Below are 17,180 nucleotides of genomic sequence, written 5' to 3'. Positions count from 1 at the left end.
TTGGTCGATATTATGTATACTTTCTAGCTGTAACGTTACCTTACCCTTGCCCGTTGCAATGTGAAAATGAGATAAATAATGGACACAAATGAAAAACATGAATTTGTTTATTTGATTTCATTCATTTATTTATTTATTGTTGCCAAATGGACAGATCTTTTTATAGTTTCCTCGTTAGCAAACGTTAGCCTAGCTAGCTTGCCAAGCTATTTTCATAAATAATCTGTAAGATCGTTTACCTTCATCTGTGACTGGAGGCCACTGTCTAACATCATCAACCTAACAAGTCATTCTGCCTGGCTGTAGCTATATAGCAATGTCCTCAGGAGATACACACACCGTTAGTCAGTGGCCCACCTTATGGTGACCACGTCGTGGTCCACCAGAATTTATAGTTTACCCACCTCTTTTTTTACCACTACACTTCTGTTCAAGTGTTAAAAAAATAGTTCAACAATATCAAATCTATATGTGAGTGCACATCACAAGAATTCCAGTCAACTCGCTCCGTGTCCAGTTAAAACAAAAACAATAACCGTTTTCTTCATGTAAATTATTAATTTAATCCAAACTCCGTAGTAAATCAAACAAAGAAAAGAAAAGAAACCAAATATAATTTTAAATCCTAAATATCTCGGATGCTGTAAAGAAAATTCCACTATATTTCCTATTGAGAATGAGGAGTTGACGTCATTTTACAGTGCCCCTCCCCTTTCCGCCATGTTGGTAGGATTCCCACGACAAAACAGTATTGATTACGTGTGTTTTTAGCTCGGTAGTAGAGGAGTTTCTCGCAATACCGCACTGTTTTACCATGCCTGGAAGTAACTGCTGCGTTAAAAAACGATAAAAACCCTGGTAACCGATAGCGTCACCTACCATCATGGCCGTCCGGCTCAGACCCCGCCCAAATAGGAACGTGACTCCTCATTCTCAATAAAGGACGCACAACCGCCTCACTTACAGTCTCAATTCTTAAAGGGCCAGTGTACAATTTTTATACATAACATATTTCAAGTTAAATATAGAGAATATGTATCTACACACAAAGAAAGAAAGTTACAATCAAAACTGAAATGCAACACATAATATGCAATAATTGTCATTGAACAAAAGCAAAATTAGGCGCATACACTATATTCCAAACGTTTGATTACCAATGAACATTTTGAACCAAAACCCATATTATGATTTGTTAAAAAAGCTTTACTTTCAGCATGCTGGACAATCCTCAGTTTTTTTAGCATGAGCGTGGCGACGGCAGGCGGTGTGAATCTCATTTGGGTCAGTCTGTATTAGGATCCGAGCGTGAGTGGGACGGACAGGCTGTTGAGTCTATCCAGCTGGCCTCAGATCAGTGGGTTTAAGAGCTGCCAGGTGTCAGATGCCAACTAAAGAACAGGCTGGAGGTGGCGCGGCCAGTTTAAATGACGCCAGTCGTACTGTCCTGGTGTTTAAATCCTGCGATATTAATCAGTGCTGCTATTGTGATGGTGAAACAAGTGATACCATTATTTATCTCCATTTCCCTCCCTCGGTATCTCTCTCTCTCTCTCTCTCTGACTATTATTCACGCTCTATTCTCTGCGTGCTTGAATCCATGTTAGAGGCAGATGCTCAATTGGAGTCACATACGTTCATGTATTCAAGTTTGTCTCTGCCATCTTGATTATCATGCAAATCTGTTACTTCCTTCTACTTCATGCAGGCAGGGGATAAAAACAGCCATATTTCGCAGAGCCGACATTAATTTGATAAAAGTGGATTGCACAAATCTATTGAAATGGGGACCGAACCTCAATGCATTATTCAAACACGCTTGCCTCGATGCACAATCGAGCCCTGGAAATAAAAGCACGCAGAATAATCTAAGAAACATTTTTTTTTTATGGATGTGATGCAATATAGCTCATATACCTTGCTGCCATATTGAGGGCTTTCTTTTTTTCTATATATATTTCTCTTTCTAACTCACTCTTTTGCATATACAACCCCAAGCTGGGGAAAAGTCAAACAGATCAATTTTAAGTCCCTGTGGTGAAAATCAAGCTTTTAATGTGGTTTATATGTCTGTGTGGTGTTTTTAATATGCTTTAAATGGATACTCCACCCTTTTTTCATATTAAATATGTTATTCCCTTAACTAAGATGAGTTGATGCATACCTCTGTCGTCCCAGTGCGTGCACGCAATAGCTCTGGCGCGTGAGACACTTTGAATAATCAGCAAAAGTTTTTTTTTTTTTTTTTTTTTTTTTTAAGTGAACTACTATTTAACTTCCCGCACGGGCGGCACCTCACATGTGTGAACTCGCCATTATTCTGGTTGTTGTCTGGCCGGAGCCATGGGTCAAATGAAGACCCCAGGTGGCCCCAGAGGCCCTGAGTTCACTCTTTCAGCTTGTCCATGTGCACCCATCTTATAGGAAGGACCCCTGAGCCCAAGTCACTTTCCACGTCTGTCATGGAGGAACTGTGCCAGCCGACAGATCGCCTCACTTTGAAGCCAAAGGCTCTGACACTGCAGAGTTATAGGCCAAGAAAAAGAGATGCCAACATTAAAGAACAAGAAAGACTCGACTAGCCTTTGAAGTAAAGGAATTTCACACTATCTCCTGCTCTTTGATTCACGCTCCATTTGCATGAGGAGGTCTCCCATGGCAACCAAAGTGCATTTCAATGATGTCATGTCCACCACTAAGAAGATTTAAATATATCTGCAATCTAAATTTTATTTTTGAAGACACTGTAAATGTAAGCCGCATACTAATGGAGAAACAAATGTATGATGTCAACATGCATTTATCGTAGTTCAAAAAAAAAAAAAAAAACTTTTGCTAGTAATTTAATCACCCCCATGTCATCCAAGATGTCCACGTCTACCTTTCTTCAGTTGAAAAGAAATTAAGGTTTTTGATGAAAACATTCCCGGATTGTCTCCATATAATGTACTTCATTGGGAACCGAATGGTTCAAGGCCCAAATGAGAGTTTTAGTGCAAACTGCAAACTGTGCTAAGGGCTTTAAACGATTCCAGACGATTAATAAGGGTCTCATCTAGGACTCTTCGTGTCATGACTCGAAAAAAGATTTGTTCATTTTGATGAACAAGTTTGAACAGGAGAGTCACGAACGCGCATCACAGAACAGAGCAAGGCGAGCATTTGTGCTTATAAAACGTTTTTTTTTTTTTTTTTTTTTTAAATGACCGAACGTTTCCCTAGATAAGACCCTTATTCATCGTCTGGTACCCTTTGGAGCTGCACTGATACTCTCATTTGGACCTTTAACCATTTGGTTCCCATTGAAGTCTATTATATGGATAAAATCCTGGAATGTTCTTATCAAAAACCTTAATTTCTTTTCAACTGAAGAAAGAAAGACATGGATATCTTGGATGACATGGGGGTGAGTAAATGATCAGCAAAACTACTCCTTTAAAGGACCAAAAATGAGAGTTCTGCATTATTTATTCGCCCATGTGTTGTTCCCATTGTTGTTTTACTATTATTTGAATAGTAACAGTGTGGTTCTAACAACATAAGGGAAAGCAAATTATATTTTTAGTTATCTATTATTTTTGGATGAACTATCCCTTTAATGAAGCACATGGAACCATCATGTAATATCTATCAACTTCATAAAGTAGCTGCTTAGTATTCATATCCAATCCCAGAATTCCTCTCACCCCATGTTTACCCTGTTGTCTCAATTTCCCCTTATCACCTCCAAAGGCTCGACTCAAATTGAGTGCTATTAATGTTATGGTACAGAGAATTGCTTTGAATATATCGTGTAATATTAATGCCAGGTTCATACACTCGGTAACATAAAAATGCAATCATAATTGCTGCGTCTTTCAGATTGTGGATTAGAAGTGTTCTGAATGCCTATGCATGTGTGTGACTAACTAACGTCATTAATATTCCAACTGTGTTCAAATATCTGTCTGGAAGGCCTTAATTATGACAGCCGCGTACCTGGCAGGACTAGAAATCAGAGTGGGGGGGGGGGAATATCAATTGATTCGCCCCAGAGGTCCAGCTGTCAATAATAACAACGACTTGGCTTCAGAATTCCCCATTACAGCCCATTTCCAACCACTGTAACAACGAAACTATTATCACTTGGATTACTTCAAGGTTTAAACTGGCCACAGTGGAGTACATATCAATGGAATTTCAATTAAAAAGAACTGGGATTGACAAAGACAAAGAGCAGTGGTGTTGAACAGGCGTGGGCTTGTGTGATCTGCAATACTTCACAGTACAAAGAGAGTATGTAAAGCTTAAGATATTACAGGGTCTCAAGTGAGCCCTTCAGATGTTAAAAAATGAACCAATGCTGCTTTATTTATTAATGTTCAAAAAAATATACAATAGGTCCTAAAGTTTGAGACCATTAGAAACTAGTTCCTATATATTATTAACATCATTTTGAATTAGAAATATATATATATATATATATATATATATATATATATATATATATATATGTATATATATATATGTCTAATTCAAAATGATGTTAATAATATACAGGAACTAGTTAAATGTCACACTCTATTTAATATAATTTGAATAGTAACCCAGAAATAGTGGATTAAATATTATATACATTTAAAAACAAAAATGTCATATTCATTTGCAACGCATTCTCTATCCGACGCACATGGCAACCTTTAGAGTCAGTTAGATGACGCACATAGGGTGTCATCTAATTGACGCTTTTGACCATACGTCTAAATCCGACGCACATGGCAACCTTTAGCGTCATTTAGATGGCGCGGGTAGGTTTAGGTCTGGGGTAGGGTTAGGGTTAGACCGCATGTCTCATATTGACGCTAATGGTTGCCATGTGCGTCGGATGTTGACGCATGGTCAAAAGCGTCAGTTGGAGGACGCCTTGGGATGAGAACGGGCTGACATAATTTATGACATTTTTTTATTATTTATGCATGCTGACTAGATTTACATTTATGATGAGTAGTTTGAACATATGAATGGTGTAAAAAGTAATCCTGGACTTTCAGAACTGGCTGCGCACTGAAATTGGTTATGGGAATTATCTGTACAAAGAATGAAAAAGGCAAATGAAAAGTAAGAAATGAAAATCATTATCTTGGCACATAACATGGAAAATAATAGACTTCTCTTATTAGTTGAGTTTTGAATGTCATCTTAGTCAAATTTGTAATGGCCTGTAAATTACCCATACTGTCTTTTTTTCTTCTGACTGGCTGAACATTTTGAACATGAGGCATGGCTCTAATGTTTGACGTTAACCAGACTTTGCAGTCTTTATCAAATAATTTTCAATATTCAAGAAATATGCCATTCCTGATGACACTGATGGATATCCAAAGGGGGTATTAAGTAATTTCTAGCCTGAACAAGCAAGACAGATTCTAAGAAAAGACAATTCATTCTTGGAAAAAAAGGATCAATAAATACTGAAAGACTAAGGATCTTCTATTATTTATGAACTGGGATGGATCAGAATTTTTCCCTCCTAAATATATTGTAATTTTTAATGTCTGAGAACAGCCTGAAAATGACACCGCATCTGTCTTGTTTAGTTTAGTGTCTTTCCGTCTTAGTTTTGACTAATAGGAAAAATGATTCATTTTCGTGAACAAGGTTCTTGGGAAACATGATATATTTTAGTGAACTAGATTGTTGGGAAGAACGATTCATTTTAGCGAACCATATTGTTGGGGAATATATATACATATATATATATATATATATATATATATATATATATATATATTCATTTATTTATTTTTTCAAATTGTTCGGAAGCACGATTCATTTGTCAACCAAATTGTTGGGAAGCATGATTCATTTTGGTGAACCAGATTGCTGGGAAAACTAATTCATTTTAGTGAACCAGATTGATGAAAATGACGATTCATTTATCATTGTAGTGAACCAGATGTTTCATTTCAGTGATTCATTTAAAGATGATTCATTTAAGTGAATCATATTGTTGGGAAGCATGATTCATTTTAGTGAACAAGGTTGTTGAGAAGCATGATTCGTTTGAGCGAATGAGTTTGTTCTTAATTTAAATAAAAAACAAAAAGAAAAAAAGAAAAGAAAAACATTCACCAGTTAATTTGAGTCGTCCTCTTTTTATTAAATGCTGCTTTCAGTGTTTTCAACTGAAATTGAATATAGAAATTGGAAGTTTTATTACTTGTATTAAGTTTGAATTGTCTGTTAACTTTAATGCTGTCACCCTAATTAAGACAAAAAATTTTTTCTTTTTTTTGTGCAGTTTTAGTGTGATTCATGTAAATGTGTAACATGTAGATTAGGAAACAGTTTCAATGACGCTTCCCGAACACTGTCTTTCAAATTTGAGTTCTTTTAAGCATTGAAATCTGTGATCTGAGAGAGCCTCAATCTAAAAGTTTATCTCAAAGCAATGAATGACATTCATATACAGATATGAAGGAAGCTTGATATTATCTGAAACTTAATCTCATTTATCTTCTCGCTGAATTCTAAATCTGTTTTTTCTCCAGGTATGAGCTGGATGGGTGTGGATTTCTAATACGGAGGTTGGAGATTTATTTGGATTTTTTTCTGTAACTGTCGTTGTACAGGTAAAGTATAAAGGTTTCTTCCTTTTTTACCATGGCGAAATGGTGTGTATTCTGCCATCGAGCAAACTGTTGAAAATGTCAACTTCAGCTTAGCCATCAACTGTAAAATGTTGAAGACAAATCAAAATCATTTTATATCTCATGTTAAAAAGCAACAACACTGACTGGAAAAGTAACAGAAAATTCATGGCAAGGTAATTGGAATTCAAAGAAACTTTTGGGAACCCAGTTTGCTCCAGATAAGACACCAGTTAGCATGTTAGCTATGTTTCAAAACAAAAGCCGACATGTTAAAATGGATTTCCCGGCACTATATATAACGTATCTCACTGGCGGATTCTATTGTGTCATTTTGATTAAACAGTACTGGAATGTTCAGATCACCTTCCCAACCCTTAGGTTTCCAGCAGAGTGTGTCTCACAACCCTATCTGCAATTTTCGTAACAAGACAAATGAGAACGTGTTGGATAACTGTTAATTACATCCATCAGCGGCTAACTCAGATTAGCACTACCCTACCTGTGGAGCTAACAGCTGTTTCCAGCACCAAACGGCTTCAGCGGGCCTATCCTGGACGAGCTTTTTATATTAATTAATGACAAAAGTCGTTTAATCGGAGGGATCGTTTTCATATTATGTTGGGTAATGGAGATTACACAATTCTGGATGGTTTGTGAGTCTCTTTAGAGCTTGAATAAACAACAAGATGAACTATAGTCAGTTCAATTTGTTCGCATGGATTTTGTAGAGTGGGAACCGCTTACCTTGAGTCTATTTTGACAGGCACTGCTGTGAACAAAGGGTGGTATTTGGCTATTTGAATATTTTGAATTTTCCTGTTTGATTCCAATCTAGAAAACACTGAGGCTATATTTCAATCTCTCTGTAAAGTCTGTAATAGTTTTTGAAATATTGGGCTTCACATGTAGTGATTTTGATAACAGTTTGATATATTTGCATTGAAATTTCTGGCCAGGACATTATGCTATTTACATGTAAGAGTGATAAAGAAAATACAGAACTGGATGTGTACCAAATGAGTGAAGACAAGAAAGACTTAATAAAGGGTTTAATGCATCCATCCACCCACCCATCCATCCACCCATCCATCCATCCATCCTTCCATCCACCCACTCATCCATCCATCCATTCATCCACCCACCTACCCATCCATCCATCCATCCACCCACTCATCCATCCATCCATTCATCCACCCATCCATGCACCCACTCAACCACGCAACAATTCACTCAGCACCAAGCCCTTCCTCCATCCATCCACCCATCCATCCACCTACCCATCCATCCACCCACCTACCCACCCATCCATCCACCTACCCATCCATCCACCCACCTACCCACCCATCCATCCATCCACCCATCCACCCACTCATCCATCCATCCATCCATCTATTCATCCACCCATCCATCCACCTACCCATCCATCCACCCACCCACTCACCCATCCATCCACCCATCCACCCATCCATCCATCCACCCATCAATCCATTCATCCACCCATCCATCCACCTACCCATCCATCCACCCACCTGCCCATCCATCCACCCACCCACCCATCCATCCACCCACCTGCCCATCCATCCACCCACCCACCCATTTACTCAACCACACAACCGCTCACTCAGCACCAACCCCTCCCTTCATCCATCTATCCATCCACCCATTCATTCATCCACCCTTCCACCCATCCATCCATCCATCCATTCATCCTCCCACCCATCCATCCATCCATCCATCCTCCCACCCATCCATCCATCCATCCATCCTCCCACCCATCCATCCATCCACCCACCCATCCATCCATCCATCCATCCACCCACTCAACCACGCAACCATTCACTCAGCACCAACCCCTCCCTCCATCCATCCACCCATCCACCCATCCATCCATCCATCTTTAGATTTTTTGCGGTAGCTCTGTATATTTCTATGGCATCACAGTAATTAGCTGGTTAAGTGAATTTGCTTATTATTGAGTTAACGAAAGTTATCATGAGCATTGTGATGTTTAAAGAGGATGTCATAACCAATTTCAGTAGAACGGAAGAATTTTAAAATGAGCGGTTAATTCATGGAAACACAAACCGGAAGAACGAACTGAAAATGGGTGTGGCTACATAAGGTCTGTAGGGTACTTGACATTAAGGGGACTCAATAACCTCATACAGTAGTCTATCCGGCAAGCCCCCCATTAAACATTATGTCCCAGCGGGCCCTGACAGCATACGTCGAAGTTTAGAAGTACTTTGGAGGCCAAACTTTAGCTCTTCCACACCTAAGACTCATTTAAAGTATACAAGTGTTTGTGGGACAGGCTGTCTGTTCGTGATGGTTCTATTTTCCCGGTCCCCACATCGCTGCTGGATCACTGAGGGGCTGTATATGAGGAACCGCTCCAACGAGCCCCTTCAGCATTAATTAACATGGTCATTAATCAAGTCCAGTACAGATAGCGGCTTAATCCTGCTGTAATGCACTTTTCTGTAGGGGAGGCTCCAAGAAGTTAATTGGATTTGATTGGATATTGCTATGATAGTCCCACACAGAACATCTTTAGCTATTAAGTGAAGTTGTTGCCTTTTATTATACTGTTTTGTAGTGGCATGTGTTCAAGCCTGACGTGAGTCTGATAGAAGTGTCCTTCAAAAGGTTATTTGACAGCTGAATTATTTTTGCGTTCATCTCTTTCAGTTATGTTTGTTTAACTTTTCATAGGCGTCTCTGAATAAGCAGCTTTGGTATGTCAGCCACACTTAAGAGCAAATATATTGTTTGATGCTATTTGAATGAATAAACAATTTAGAAGCGCACTGAAAAATAACAATTTGGCAATCCTCGTGTTATTTTCAGTGAAATATGCCTCACCCCCATGTCATCCAAGAGTCCATGTCATTCTCTCTTTAGTCAAAAAGAAATTAAGGTTTTTGATGAAAACATTCCAGGATTTTTCTACATATAATGGACTTTACTGGTAACCAAACGGTTCAAGGTCCAAAAGACAGTTTCAGTGCAAACTGTTCCAAGGGTTTTAAATGTTTCCAGACGATGAATAAGGGTCTTATCAAGCGAAACAATCACTCATTTAAAAAAAAAAAGTTTAAGTTTTATAAGCTCAAATGGTCGCTTTGCTCTGTTCTCTGATGCGTGTTTGTGATTCTCCTGTTCAAACTCATTTATCAAAATGAACGATTCTTTTTTTCGTGTCATTTGGTTCATTCAACGAACGAAAGGAACAGATTGACTCGGAAAAAGATTCGAACAGGAGAGTCACGAACGCGCATCACAGAACAGAGCAAAGGATTGCTGAAACAGTCTTTTGGACCTTGAACCATTTGGTTCCTAGTAAAAGTGCATTATATGGAGAAAAATCCCGGAATGTCTTTATCAAAAACCTTAATTTATTTTCAACTGAAGAAAGAATGACATGGACATCTTGGATGACATGGGAGTGAGTAAATTATCAGCAAAAGTTTTTTTTTTTTTAAAGTGAACAACTCCTTTAATCCATAGCCTATACATTTTGTGTTATATTCCATCTCTTCTAAAGTCATGCAGTAGCATTGATTCAGTCCGGTAACTTATGAGTTTGTGAATCTTTGTGAATGATTAATAAAAAATAAAACATTCATAAGTGTAATTCCATAGTACGTGAACACTTTTTGCATCATATGCTTTTGATTAATTCAACTTTATGGTTCGTTCATTAAAAATACCACAGTTATTTCCTTTTCTCTGTGTTGTTACCTTTACAGTATGTGAACTTATTTTGTTAGTTTATCATTATAGTCATTCTTAATGTGAACAGACTTTCTGTTTGTGAATCAGTCTGCACTGTTTTTATTTTTATTTTTTATTATTATTCTCTAAAAATAACTGAATGTTTGTGAGTAAAAAGAATAGAAAAGGATCTGCTCAAAAGAGTCAGTTTGAGAATGCACTGTTTGTTTTTGATTCATTTAAAAGAATCAGTTCATAAGAGTCATTTGTTCATGAATCAGACGGCATGGAATGTGTAGATTTGGCTAATAAGAATAATGTTTTTGTGAATCATTCTACACTGGTTATACTATACGCTTTTGATTTGCTTAGAATAACTCGCTCATTAGTTTGTAAATCCTACCATGCTGGTCACTAAAAAGAAAAGAATTGGCTCAAAATGGTAATTTGTTTGAGAAATGGACTACATTTGCTGCATTGTACGTTTCTGAGTCACTAAAAAGAACATGTTCATAAGATTAATTTGCTTTATGAATCAAAAGATTCAGTGTTTTTCACAGTACAATGTAAAGGTGCAGTCCATTGCATCAAATAAATCAGCACGGCACAAACTTAGTGTTTTTAGTATGATAAACCTGTGAAAGTCATTGCTTTGCACCTATAGCAACTGTCTGTTAAAACACTCTTGACTCTCAGTACCACCCAGTTGGCAATGGTTGTATTTACTTGACAGCGCATGGCGGTACTATTTAACTGGCATTGATGGCTCAAATCTCAAGGAGGGTGTATGATGCGGTCTGCCCCACAATTCTCCTCCTCATACCCGACTGAAATTAGGGCAGTACGTGAGAGGCATGCCGGGTTGCAACCCCCCCTCCCCCTCTCTCTCCAAGGCCCCTTTCCTGCCTTATGTGATGGCTCCCATTGAGCGCAGTAGACGTGATATGCCTTTATTCTCAGCTTGGGGTTTTACACATACACATATATTTTTAAACATGGGTTGATCATTTAATATTTATTAAAAGCGGGGAAATGAGAAAAGGGGAAAACCTTATTAAAATCGTACATTGTCTTGAACGTTTTCTCTCCAAACTTATTTCTTCCCACATTAAGACTTATGGCACCTTTAAGCTTTAAACTTTCACTTCTCGGGATGTAAGAGACAAACCGGAGGACTGCTAGATTGCTTCATCTTGGCAGGGCGCTGTTGTTTTTCTTAGGTCATATGCCCATTAAAGTGCTCCTATTATGCTTTTACGGATATTGCCTTTCATGCAGTGTGCAATAGAGCTGAGTGCAAAATGTAAAAGGTCTGCAAAGTTTCAAAGTGCAAGATAAATGTTATTGTTTCCCAAAAGAAAGAACCGATTCTGCCTGAAAATAAAGTCAGCAAACTAGCGTTACCTCCAGCACAGACAGATTTGCATAATGCCCGACCTATGACTGTCTGCTTGAGAACACCTAATTTAATCAGCCGTCAAAAACACTGCAATCGTAGGTGAGGCCTGATAGCTGGATTTGCAGTTATCATTTTGTGTCAATATGCTGAATTAAGTGTAAAACCATACACATATCATCAATTAAATATTTATCATTGTATATTCTGCATTATTGGATGATTTTTTAATAAACACGGACCAAAAAAACCCCCAAAAAACCCCAAAAAAGTTTTAGGGCTGGACGATATGATGATATATACCTATATTGTATTTATATACAGCGTTCACAGGCAAATTTGCTTTAGTCTATGTTTAGGTTTATATTGCTTTTATTTCCCTGGTGTCGAAATCACGCAAACATAAATGTCTGGCAGCACGATTCTTGGCTGCATGTCAATATCCAGCCCGTTCTCATCCTTTAGTGTCATATAGTGTCACACCGTGTCCTAACTACGCGCGACGCGATAAAATTCCAGCGACAGCAAGTGGGTCTGTCCACACTAGACGCGACGCGACTGTGAGATGCCACACATTCAGAACAGCGTGTGAGCCTATGGTGTGAGCAGAGTCTCTCTGTGAAAGCGCACTGTTGGCCCGCACTCGCATTGGAAATGGGTAAGGACATAATCAAATCAAGAAATAACATTATTAAAAATCAAAACATTAACAAAATATACTCATTGACTAATTTTGTTATGAAGTACAGTTGTATCCCAGATAGCAAACTGACATTGAATCAACGTGGAAATATGACATCGAAACAACGTTGATCTGACATTGTTTTGCTCATCGAATTAACGTTGAACCAACGTCAGACGCGTCATTCTTTCAAAACTAACGGAAAATCAACTTGAAATCAACGCGTTGTTTCAACGTTATGAAAGCAAACCAATTTTCGATTTTCATTTAGCTTTGAAGAATGCCGCGTCTGACGTTGGTTCAACGTTAATTCGATGAGCAAAATCAACGTTGTTTCAATGTCATGAGAGACGTCGTTTCCACGTTGATTCAATGTCAGTTTGCTGTCTGGGATGTTTGCATAGAATTCATTTTGAACGCTATATTACATGCTTTCAAAACCTGAGGTAAATTGTCCGTTATCGCTTGTGGCACAGTGACCTATTTTTAATTAAAAATAAATAATGTACTCATATGTACTAATAATGTAATAATGTACTAAATAATGTACTCATAACCAGTGTAATTTCTTCATTCTGTCAGCCGCGACGTCGCAGAAATAGGAACCGTTTCTAAATTAGAAACTTTGCGTGTCGCCGTCACGTCCGGTTAGGACAAAAACTCTGATTAACATGGAAAAGATACCTTTTATCACGTGTCGCGGCGTCGCGTCGCGTGTAGTTAGGACACGTGTCAGGTGACGCTATATGACAAAATGCTACGCATATGGCACCATTTATCATTAATATAACACGCGAACCCAAGACGTCATAAATCCTTTAGCGTGAATATGAGAGTACCCTACCCTACCCCACACCTAAACCTAACCATCACAGTGCGTGTTGCATTAACGACGACGGGTGCCGTGTGCGTAGTATTTCGCCGTTTTTTTTGTCATAATAGCGTCACCTATATGACGCTAAACGATGAGAATGTGTTGCAATATCCATGGATCACTGGATCTTTAGTAAGTTGTAAGGAACACTATATTGAGTCCAAATTGATCAAATTGTTCGTTTTAGTCGCATTTTCGCAGTTTCCCCTATTAAATCCAGTCACGCACATGCTTGTAGATATGAAACATATATATTTTTTTTGTTATTTTTTTATTTATTTGCTGGTGACATTTAGAATGCTCACCGTAGAGTATGGAGGTGTTTGGTTGAATGAACTCCCTGAAGTGAAAAGACCTTTTCAGTTGATGTTCACTGGGTTCGGGAAGACACTTGCCCTGTTTTCCTGCGGGATTTGAGGCTCTGTTGTTTTGGCTTTTGGAGACAAGAGCTTTTTCATAACTGTGAGACCCTACTGATGGCGGTTGAGGGTGGGAGGGATGTTCTTGGGTCAAACAAGGTGCCTTCATTTGTTTTATTACACGGCTCTGTGGAATTCTTGATTCTGATGGTTCAGTCGTGCCATACAGAGGTTTTTCCCAGATAACAATTGCTGAAAACGGATAACACAGCCTCATCCGGGTAACTGAAGTCAGCAGCGTTGCTAGGTACGTTTTTTCTTTGTGGAAGTTTTGCATTTGGTGAGCTAATAAAATATTAAAACTCAGTCAAATCAATATTGGGTAGATTTATTTATACGGTGTCGTCAGTGTTGTGCCTGAACGCATTCATATTTTGGGCGAACGTGAACTGAACGTACTGTAACCGCCTGAAAAACGTTACTGTGAACTCGTTCTCGTTCATTCTGGTGTTTGTGAGTGCACGTTCTCTCAGTTTAACTTCGTACAATAGGGTACAATAGCGAAAAAAACACCCAATCTGGCAACTCAAGCCACCAATGTCGCACCGCGGCCGCCGTCGACAAAGCAGCGAGCGAGGAGGCGTCCTATGATACGAGGTATCATCCATAGACTGTCAAAAAATATGGACGTAGTATCAGTGACGTCACCCGTAGGATTCTGAATAGCGTTTTTAAAGCCTAAAGTGGGCGGGGCCGGCCGTCGCCATCTTGGCAGCGCTTAACCTCTCGTCACTACCGGATCAAATAAAATGGGCAAAGAGGTGGGTCGTGGGTGGAGCTGAGGTGCTAAATAATGCTATATAATGCTAATTGAAGAAGTAAAGCCAATAGTTAAAGTTCATGTTTTTGCCCTTCGAAATATTACAATAGTTAAGACGTAACTAAAAGTGAGACTATTTACTTTACTTTTTTATCCACAAAATTAGTTAAGAGCATATACAACCGTACACAACACAGATCATACACATTTCTCACAACATACAAGCAGTCAACTATGTGCATCGTGATGCATTATTCTGCTAGTTAAAAATGTATTATCATGCAGACAGTAACTTGCAATATTGCTCTAAGCTTGTGCGTGCGACAGTGATTCATGCACATACGTGTCAGTCAGCAGGGCATTGAACGTCAAGTTCGTAAAGAGCTTTATTCGGTCCATTTTACAATCTGATTTTGGCCGCTTCTCAATTTCTCAGATGGGTCAAACCAAAGATATTACCTCAAAAGTTCAAGTAAATGCACTAGAAATCCACGCTCATTCAAGGGTGTGCATCTATTGCATGGACGGAGAGACAGCACTGAAATCGTCAGACATCCATTAGTGCATGAGAGGGAAACAACTGGAAATACAGCGCTGGTTGTTCTCTCCACACTCGACAACGACGAAATCCGACAGGTGTGCACGGTCAAAGGTATAATACATGTTTAAATTATATGAAATGATCTCGGGAAAAAGCACAAACACAGCTGAGAGTGACGCTAACAGACAGCAGACAAACGACTAGCAGTGACACAGCAGCGGCAATCCACCTGTCACTCAAGTGGCCACGCCCTTAATTATGCAGAACTTTAAGGCTTAATATAATTTCAACGAGTTGTAAAAAAAAAAATTCACCACCCTCACTGTCGTCATGAAGGGTAAAATTAGCGACATTGACCAAAACAACTTTTTGCTCCGGGCTGTAAACATGTTTTTTTCTCCTGTGAAGTTGGGCATTTTAACATGGGCGAGATACAGATTTGACTCGCTTTTGCAGCCAGCCTCAAGTGGCCACTTGATGAATTGCAGTTTAATTCACTTCCGTGTTGGCTTCAAGAGACAGAGGTGGAGGTTGCTGCTCGGAAAAATCATACATTTCTGTGCAAACTTTGCCCGTCGATAAAACAATTGTTGTCTGTGGTTGTATATGGGCTGTAGCAATAATAAAAAAAAAAGAAAGAAAGAAACTAGCAACATGGAAAAAATAACTATGAACTAGTTTGTTTTTGAAGTATGAACTATGAACTGAAGTAGTTAATTTTAAAATGTGTGAACTGATCTTTGAACTGGTTTATGTAGAAAGTGAAATTTCCCAACACAGTGTCGTGGACTCGCTCTCTCTTGTTTCATAAACACAGCGTTGCCATTTTGTGACTATTGTTTAGTGCACTTTTGGATTATAAAACACAAACAGTGTATGATTTTAAAACGGTTTAATCTGAAATCATCACTTATCCCCATACTTATTCATGTTGTGGTACGACTGTAAGTTAAACCGTATATCTCAAATGTCCGTCTAGTTTGAACTTGCCACGCTAGCAACTGCTCTTGCATTTAAAGACAAAATAAAACATTTCAACCCAGATCAATGATTCGTGTTATTGAATTATTTACTATCTATCAATCTGATATTCAGTCATTGATTTATATTCATAATCATAATGAGTGACATTGTGCAGAACTAACTTTTCTGTACTATTTCCCCAGTTTCTTTTTCCCAGCTGGCCTCACGGTGATTTTCAGTGGATGAAGGGCCGCAAACACACAGCATGCCTGCTGTGCAGCAATGCATGTTGTAGACGGCGGCAGCAAGCACAAAACCACTGATGCTAGCAAAGGTGTCATGCTTCACTTAGTGCCCTGCATGATCTGGATGTGTGATGTCTCATTCTTTCTCTATCTTATACGTTTAAGTGGCTTTACATTGAAACTCACCTCACATGCAATAATCCCTGCGGTATCCTTGTCTAAGATTTTATACGGCTTTCCCTACAAGACATAGATGTAAGAAGCCTTTTAGCAGATAATTTTATCCAAAGCGACTTAATACAGTTATTACATTGACAATCCCCTGAAGCAACCTGGGATTAAGTGCTCCGCTTAAAGAAATCGCTCTACTGTGATTATGTTATTGGCCAACAGTGTATAGTAGAAACTAAAAGCAGTGACATTCCTGATAGCAGTAATGCAATAAGATGCTTTTGTGACACCTGTTTAAATGCTGGAAACTCAGATTAATTCTTGTGAATTGGTTCGTTCAATGATTTGTGTATGTTGCATATTGTTTTTAAGAAATTAAATGTTGCTATAAAAAATAGATATTTTTAATGTATTTATATTATCTTGTATCATATTTCATACATAAAATTGTCAGGCACAAGATATCTATTCATTTTCACTTATTCAAGTTCTTGTTACATAATTAATAGTAATAATTAATTTTTAAAAGGCCATATACATTTATATTGTATTTATATAGGAAGCAGAATTAATTGTTACTTTGGATTGTTCCATAATCAGTAAATTGCTCATCCTGATATTCAAATTCCAACATGTTATTGTTAGCAAATTAACAACAAGTCATTTAAACTAAGGCCCTGTTTACACGAGAACGCTCGCGGGTGAAAACGTAAAAAATATTTTGTCGGAAGTGCCTTTCGTTTACACGGCGACTGCGTTTTTGAGGCTTAAAAACGCAAA

At 38.4% G+C, this 17,180-nt stretch overlaps 1 protein-coding gene across 1 annotated transcript in view; it reads left to right on the top strand.

Moving 5' to 3' along the window:
- The window catches only part of lrrc4ca (leucine rich repeat containing 4C, genome duplicate a), a 227,361-nt gene that overhangs the window by 62,598 nt on the left and 147,583 nt on the right, over positions 1 to 17,180 (top strand). The window contains exon 2 of the mRNA XM_039656998.2: positions 6,531 to 6,611. The gene's annotated coding sequence lies outside the window, so the exon portion shown is untranslated. The remainder of the gene's footprint in view (positions 1 to 6,530; positions 6,612 to 17,180) is intronic.

Source organism: Pimephales promelas, chromosome 25, assembly GCF_988280905.1.
Source record: "Pimephales promelas chromosome 25, fPimPro1.hap1.1, whole genome shotgun sequence".
In the NCBI taxonomy this organism is placed as follows: Eukaryota; Metazoa; Chordata; class Actinopteri; order Cypriniformes; family Leuciscidae; genus Pimephales; species Pimephales promelas.
This window is presented reverse-complemented; position numbering and strand designations above follow the sequence as displayed.